The following is a 7,861-nucleotide window of genomic DNA, read 5'->3' as shown; positions in this document are numbered from 1 at the left end:
TTATAGAGTAAATGAAAGTTAAACTTTTACTACTTCTCCCAAGTGAGAGTTAATAAAAGTAACTGAAAATTCATTAAGAATTATGTCCCTACAAAATAAATTTTAACTTTGCTCCCCCTACATATTTAAATTCCTAAACAAATTTAAACTTTTAACTCTTATTTACGTTTTATACACTTTTTTATTAACTTCTATTTCTATTACTTCATTTCTCTTACTTTTCCATTATCTATTTAAATCTCCACTCCATTAACTTTCAAACTCCTCCCAAACAAAGGTTAAGGCACATTCCTCGACTATAAGCACAAACAAACTAACACATCCAAAGACTAATTTAAGGTAGAGGCTATAAGTAAGTCTTACTTTATTTTTGACAAAGTAAACCTTAGTTTGTGTTTGACAAAGTAAGTCTTATTTTGTGTGTTTTCACCATTGGATGTATTTTACAGCCCATCATCCAATGATAAAAATAACAAAATAATACTTACTTTGTAAAAAACAAAGTAAACATATGAGGCACCTTAATTTAAAATCACATCATCTGGAACAATTTTAAACACAATAACTCTTTTTGTTTTGTTTTTAATAAAAAGATGATCCATAAGACAACAAAAAAAAATAGAATTTCACCTTATTAATTACGAATATCAATAATCTCCTTACCCTCCAAACTAACACTTAATTTACTAATAAATTTCTTTTGTTCTCCTCCTCCACCTCCGCCACTGTCGCCACCCTGTTTCCGCCTTACAATTTCACGGGCGATTTGCACCAATGGCGTCGTAGCCTCAAAAACCTCCTCAGATTTGTCACTCTTAAAATAATCCAAAAAACTCAGATTCCTAATCGGAAACCAACAAGACCTATTTCTGTCATTATTATCCGGATTTTGAAGCACTAAACTTGCCTTAACAGCCAAGGCTGCGATCTCTTCCGGCGTGACCGGACTATGCAATCGGATAAATGGAAGCTCCAAATAAAGATGACCTAATTGAAGCTCATCTTCATCGTCAATGGGTGGAATGAATTCGTCCCAGGATAGATCGTCAGCGTCGCATATAAAGAAATTATTGGTAGGGTTTCTTTGTAATATCTGAGAAACAGTGATCGGAGATGGAAATTCCTCAAGGTGGCCGTCTTCATGGACGAGTTTTGCAGTGGCTACGGTGTTTCGCTGGTGAGAAGTGCAAATACCCATGTGCGTTTTGGGGTTCGCCTGATTTCATTAGGGTTTTTATTGGAGGCGCAACTTTTCTTAATTAGGCAGCTGGAGACTGCCTTTTTTTTTTTTAAATAAATAAATAAAGCTGTAAATTAGCAAATCAATTTATGTTATAACTTATTTAAGTGTTAAATGAACAATTGGTCACTGAACTTATTTTGTTACTCAACTTCAATTTGTCTCAATAAAATTACTCAACTTTGAGTTTTGTATCCATTAGGTGACTTGGCGATTTTTGTGATTAAAAAACATCATAATGATGATATATGTGACACGTAAGTATGAGTCAACTCAGATCTTTGATCGAAACGACACATGACATCTATGTATGTGCCACCTGGCTATCACGTGTATGTTATTTTTATGAAAAAAAAAACAAAAGTAACCGACACGTGGTTGTCACGTTTCGTTTTAATCAGAGATCTGAGTTGGCTCATGTTATCGTGTTACCCATAGCATTATTTTGATGCCTTTTAATCACTGAAATCGGTGGAGTGGTTTAATTGAGATAAAACTTAAAATTAAGTGATTTTATTGAGACAAATTGAATTTCAATGACCATTTTGAGACAACAATATAAATTCGATAACCAATTGTGTATTTAACCCCTTATATCAACCAAATCAACTTACCACATCACCATATAGATTTTATAATTAAAACCTTATTTGGTTCATGTATATTCAAAATTTTATCATTTGTATGTAGTATTATTTAGTAACATTTGATCCCAAATTATTTTTATAAGTTATATTTAACTCATTTTAAATTAAAAATTATTTGATTTGTTAATTTTTTCACATGCCACAATTTTTAACACGTGAATTGTACACAAAGAAATTATTTTATTTTTTTCATGGATAATTAAGGAATTATTTTTTTCTTATTTATCCACATATTAAGTCTGTATGGAAAAAAACAAATAATTAAAATAATTGTTATGTGCTAAATATTATGTCATGTGATAATAATCAACAAATTAATTAATTTTTCATCCAAGATAGTTTAAATATCACATATAGGAATATATCATGGATAAATGTTATCAAATAATAGTACACATAAGAAATGACAAAATTTTAGATATCATGTAACCAAATAAACCTTTGTAATTATAGATTAGGGATGACAACGGGAATTGTAACCGCGGGTACTCAACACTACCTGACCCTAATGGGATAACATATACTCTGTATAAAAGGGTATGAGACAGATATGAGATCAAAACCACTAGTACCCGTTACCCGTCGTAACTTTTTTATATAGTAAAAAATATTAATGTTTTTTAGATGTAGGATGTGAGATTTGATCCCAACCTTTTGTTCTTCAACCATTGTGTGATACCACTATGGTACTTTATTTTTTATTGATTAAGGTTCAATTTGTTCAATTTTTGGATGGATGATTTATTAAATTTATACTTTGTTAAATTTGTAATATTTTTTATTTCAGTTATTGATTCTTAACAGGTAAGAGTACCCGCGAATTAAATGGGACGGGTAAGGATGAAAAAAGTATACATGTTAGGGTAATGGAATGGATAAAGATAATTAAACAAGTAGTATAGACTTATAATGCAAATTGAAATTTTTTTTTTAAAGAAATAACACATATTTATTAACTCGAAGAAATTTAATCCTTACAAATAATAGTTGTTAACAAATGTGGTATAATAGAACTCGAAAAATGACTATCATTGGAACATGCAAGCCTTTTAATTGCATGAGTCGTAGTATTCGCTAATATAGGTGTAAGAAAGATGATAGATTAATCTTCTACATCCCTGCATAATACTACCAAATTTGGACAAATCAATCTTAGCAGAATTAAAAGCATCAGCTACTATCTTCGCATCCACCTCGAAAGTAACCTTCGATAGTCCAAGAGACAGAACCTATTGGATCGAGCTTCAGAGGGCGATAGCTTCCGCAATCTTCGGGTTGTAAACGACATCCACCTATGAACTCATCCAACTCAGCCCTTCTCCATTGCTGTTCCGGATGATTGCTCTCGCCCCACTTTTACTAACTGTTGTGAACAGGGTTGCATCCAGATTGAACTTTATCCTTCCGATGTCTGAACGTCTCCACTTGTCTTGATTTCAATCTCGTACAGTTCTACCTTGTCCACTCCTTCCTTTTCGCAACCGAATAACTTGCCAATCTGCCAGCAGGCTTATTCCTTCTGAAACTGCTTGGCTCGCCGTGTTGTGCTTCCTATACCATAGCTTCTGATTTCTTTGCCCCCATATCGTCCAAAGGACAATTGCTGCCTTACTGTTTATTATTGTTGTATTGTGAGTACAAAAATCAAAACCGTTCTTCAATTCGATTTCATTGGCCACTCGGAGGAGCTAGACCAGCAGCCTGTCAACAATCTTTGGTGAACTGACAATCCATAAATAGATGCCATCCGATTTCAACCTCCACATCACAAAATAAACAGTTCAAAAGTACATACATATGTCATGCAAACAGCCGATACCGTGTAGGAAGACACTGATTTCCCAACCTCCACATGAACATCAGAACCTTAAGCGGCAAATCCAATTTCCACAACCTATTCCATTTGTAATTCCCTCCACTACCCAATCGATTATTTTGAAAAACATGATATCCGGATTTCGATGAGTATGTCCCGTCTTTAGTAAAGTGTCATATCAGTCTGTCCGCTGCTCATATTAATGACCAAGGTGCGTCTTGTCTGTTCAAACAATTTGACACCTTTCCTATATCCCAAATTCGAGCCCCAATCACCCATAAATCGCAAATTTTTGCCTCTTCCATCCCCATTACCATATCCGACAACACTCAAAATTCAAAAAAAAAAAAAAGTTCTATTACAACACTTGTTTAATGACATTTGTTGACATGTGTCTCTATATTTTAAAATTTAACCACGCTTTTATATTTGTGTCGGTTTGTATTATCACTTAAGGACACTTTATATTATACGTTGGTATTTAAAATAAAATAACTACGCTTTTAAAAAAAAGCGTCGGTATTTTTATAAAATTAAAGACAGTTTAGAATTTGCGTCTTGAAAAAGTCTCTCGGTATTTTTTTTATTTGAATATACATTTATTTTTTTATTTCCGTATTTAATATCCAACCACGCTTTTTAATTTGTGACGCCTTTTATATTCATTTAATGATACTTTTAATTCTTATAATGAAATTTTTAATAATTTAACTATACATTTGGAAAAAAAATGTCGGTATTTTTTATAATTAAAGATGGATTAAATGTGTCCCTAAATATTGGCAGTTTTTAAAGATTGAATTATATATTTGGAAATAAAAAATATCAATATTTTATTTCATTCAAATGACGATTGATAAATAATTAATTTGAATGTTTTAAAAAAAATATTTACATATACAAAATTTGCACTATATTACATTAAAAAATTAAAAAAAAAGAAAAAAGAAAAACGAGGGATGTTTTTCAGTTTTGAACGATTCTCTCCACTCTCTCTCCTAGCTTTTCACGTTCTAGACTCTCTTCTCTTCCAACTTTCTTCTCTTGGCTGTTTTCTCTTCTTTCATCTCCGGCGCTTTTCTCCTTTCTCCGGCCACCCCCATGGTTCGATTCTTCTTCTCTTTTTTTTTGTTTTATTATTATTATTATTATTATTATTATTATTATTATTTCCTGTTTAACTGACATCGGCAGTTTATGCGATGGTAGCGGCAGGCGACGACTTCGAAAGCGACTGCTTTCGGTGATGAGGCGGGAGGGCCGAATAACTCTCGTGATGGCAATTGAGTGTGTTACAACATTGGGTCTGTACAATTTTAAGTATTATTTTAAATTATTTGTTCAATTTTTACATAAAAGAAGACTTTGGCATAGTTATTCTTTATTTGGAGATTGATTTTCTTAATTGTATTAGGTAAATTTAGGAATTTGAATTAAATTTGTTTGACAGTTAGGTGTTTATAATTTACAGAATAATTTCGTTTTTAACATTGATAAATAACTTTTTTATTAATCCCTTTTGTGTATCTGTTCGTCGATTGGTCCCTGAAGGGCCGCATTCCCGTGGATTTGATGAGTTTGGTTCCTTCGTTCTCCGTCTTCCCGAATTCAAGTTTCAGTATAATTTCTCAATGCATCTTATCTTTTATCCATTTTCTTTTAATTTTGTAAATTGGCGATCATGATGAATTTTGTTTGCTAAATTAGGCAACGATTGGTTTCATGTATTTTTCTCTTTCCCGGGGGCGAGGATACATTTCTTATGGTATATATGTTTTGTGTTGGTGGAAAGTTTTAGGATTTCACATTTGATATGAGAGTCATATGACTGTTTAACTAGTTAGGATTGTGAAGTTGAGCAGGCAATTGAAATTATTCTTAAGCGTAAACTAAGGATTCTATAGAAAATCGTACGAACCGGGAAGCATATGAATATGTTGATTAGTTCTGAGATAAATTGAATTTGCACGATGGAGAATAATTTTATTAGTTCTTTAGGGTAAATTATATGTGGTATTTAGATAATAGTTTCTTCAAATTGAGTTGGCACATTCTTGCTTTGTTATCAGATGAATTTTTCACTATCCGAGTGTTGATGATAAGTGCATACTTGACCATTGATCTGTTGTTTATCTTTGGTTTGTTTTTTCAGGTTATTTTCTGTACCGAAGACATGATTCCCTTGTTTACTTTGGGGAGCAATACATACACGAGTCAACCAAATTTAGAAGCAACTAGAGGTTATTTCTCTTAATATCTATATATTAGTACTTCTATTCTCTTCATTAACTGCAGTGATCATTATGTTCTTACGATAAATCATATATTTTGGTAAAGAGAGATATCAATGATGAGTTAATGTTTTTTTATTACCCATCACACTAATGAACTATTAAATATGAACCTATAATTTTTTCTCTTCAAATGAGATTTTTCTGCATCAGTTTAATAATGTGTTCATCATCACTTTGGCATCATTTTTAATCATTTTTCAATTACTTTGGGATTGACTTTACTCTGAGAAATTAGCTTAATAGAATTTTAGATTAGCCTTTGTGTTATCCATTTTTGCCTGTCTTATGATTGGTTCACCAATGCTTCTCTTTCTTGTTCAAACTAGCGAATGTTAGTATATCTAACTAGTAGAATTTCCTATGCCAAGCACTTGAAGGAGCTGAGTGCACCCTTGTTCCTTCACATATAGCAGGTTGCGAAGTGATACGAATTTAGCAAAACAGGTTTGTCTTTTGGGTTATAGCTTCTACATTTGAGTTTATAAGCCTAAACAAATCATGTTAGATTTGGGACCCTAGAAGAGTTTACATTTTTGGTTTCTGTATTGCATAAAATATTTCATTTAAATGTAGTTTTTATATTTAAAAATCCTTGCACATGTCCACCTGTGTCAGGAAAATTATACTGTATTATGAGGGACAAGAAGGTAAGATTTTCTTGAATCATGATACGTGTTTGGTTGATCATATGGTCAATTGTGAGAAGGTCAGCAAGAAGTGGGAAGAAGCCTGCTCTAACAGCGGTGAGTTTCATTCTATCTCTTAATTTGGTATCAGTTAGCTGTTATTTAACTTTGTTTCCTGTTTAATTATTATATTGTTATTTTTATCAGCCTCCTAACAGAAAAGGTGGAATTAATAAATCTGATGCCAACAAGAAGGATACAGGGGATATGGTGATAGGCGGCATGAAACTTTCAAAGTGTCGATGTGTTTGTCAAACTTCCAACAAAATCTTTATCCTTTTTTCTGTTTTTTTTTTCATTTGAAATAAGTTTGCTAAAGTTGAAGCGTAACTGTAAAATTTCTTCTATGTAATACAGTGCTAAAGTGGTACTTGTAACATTTGATCTTATTTTTTTATTTATTTTAAAGTCGAATGTTTATTTATGAATTTTTTTTAGTTTAATTAATTTGATTGTATTCATTTATTTATTATGGAGTCCATAAATTATAAGAATAATAATAAATTTCACTCCGTCTAATTTATTGTCCAGACAAAATCAATTCTAGCTACATTGTAGACGCTTTTATAATAAAATGTCATAAATTTGGAGACGTTTTTCAATTAATGTGTCATTCACTTTGCGACATTTTGTTAAAACGTAGTCGAAATTTTGAAAATTAAAAATAAATATTATGGAAAAAGTTACGACAAAAAAATGTAAATGTTGGTAGCATAACGACGCTTGTATGCAATATACCGTCGGATTGAATTTACCCACACAAGGTTTTATACGTCGTTAAAATTAACGACACGCGATTTAATGACGCATGCGACGACGCTTTTAAAAGCGTGGGTAAATGTTTAGGGACACCGAAAACTGTCATTAAACCAAAAAATTTAGCGTCGTAATAGACCATTTTTTTTTGTAGTGATCCCTTATCAGCCACGGGTCAGACCATATGCAAACTTCCTCACTCTAGAAAAAAAGAATTGCAAATTTTTTTCCCCACAACTCAATAACTCCATAGAGATAACTCTGCCACCAGCTAAAATCGCCTCCTCACCACTATATAATACAAACTATTACCATAAATCTAATATGATTTTGAGATTTGATTATGGAAAAATTACAAAACCGGGTCAAATGAAGGCTCATTTACATATTTAGATCAATTACCCAACCCATTATATATCTAG

At 32.0% G+C, this 7,861-nt stretch overlaps 1 long non-coding RNA gene across 5 annotated transcripts; it reads left to right on the top strand.

Annotated features, from left to right (window-relative positions):
- Positions 1 to 4,649: 4,649 nt before the first annotated feature.
- LOC136208441 (uncharacterized) lies at positions 4,650 to 7,107 on the top strand. Of its 5 annotated transcripts, XR_010677143.1 has the most exons (6): positions 4,650 to 4,807; positions 4,913 to 5,007; positions 5,856 to 5,943; positions 6,324 to 6,441; positions 6,613 to 6,740; positions 6,831 to 7,107. It is a non-coding gene; the product is annotated as an uncharacterized lncRNA (long non-coding RNA). The 5 variants fall into 5 exon arrangements; XR_010677141.1 differs by having other exon boundaries at positions 6,324 to 6,740; XR_010677140.1 differs by having other exon boundaries at positions 5,856 to 6,441.
- The last annotated feature ends 754 nt before the right edge of the window (positions 7,108 to 7,861 follow it).

This window comes from Euphorbia lathyris, chromosome 10 (assembly GCF_963576675.1).
Source record: "Euphorbia lathyris chromosome 10, ddEupLath1.1, whole genome shotgun sequence".
NCBI lineage: Eukaryota > Viridiplantae > Streptophyta > Magnoliopsida > Malpighiales > Euphorbiaceae > Euphorbia > Euphorbia lathyris.
The sequence above is the reverse complement of the archived record's forward strand: the minus strand, read 5'-3'. Positions and strand labels throughout refer to the sequence as shown.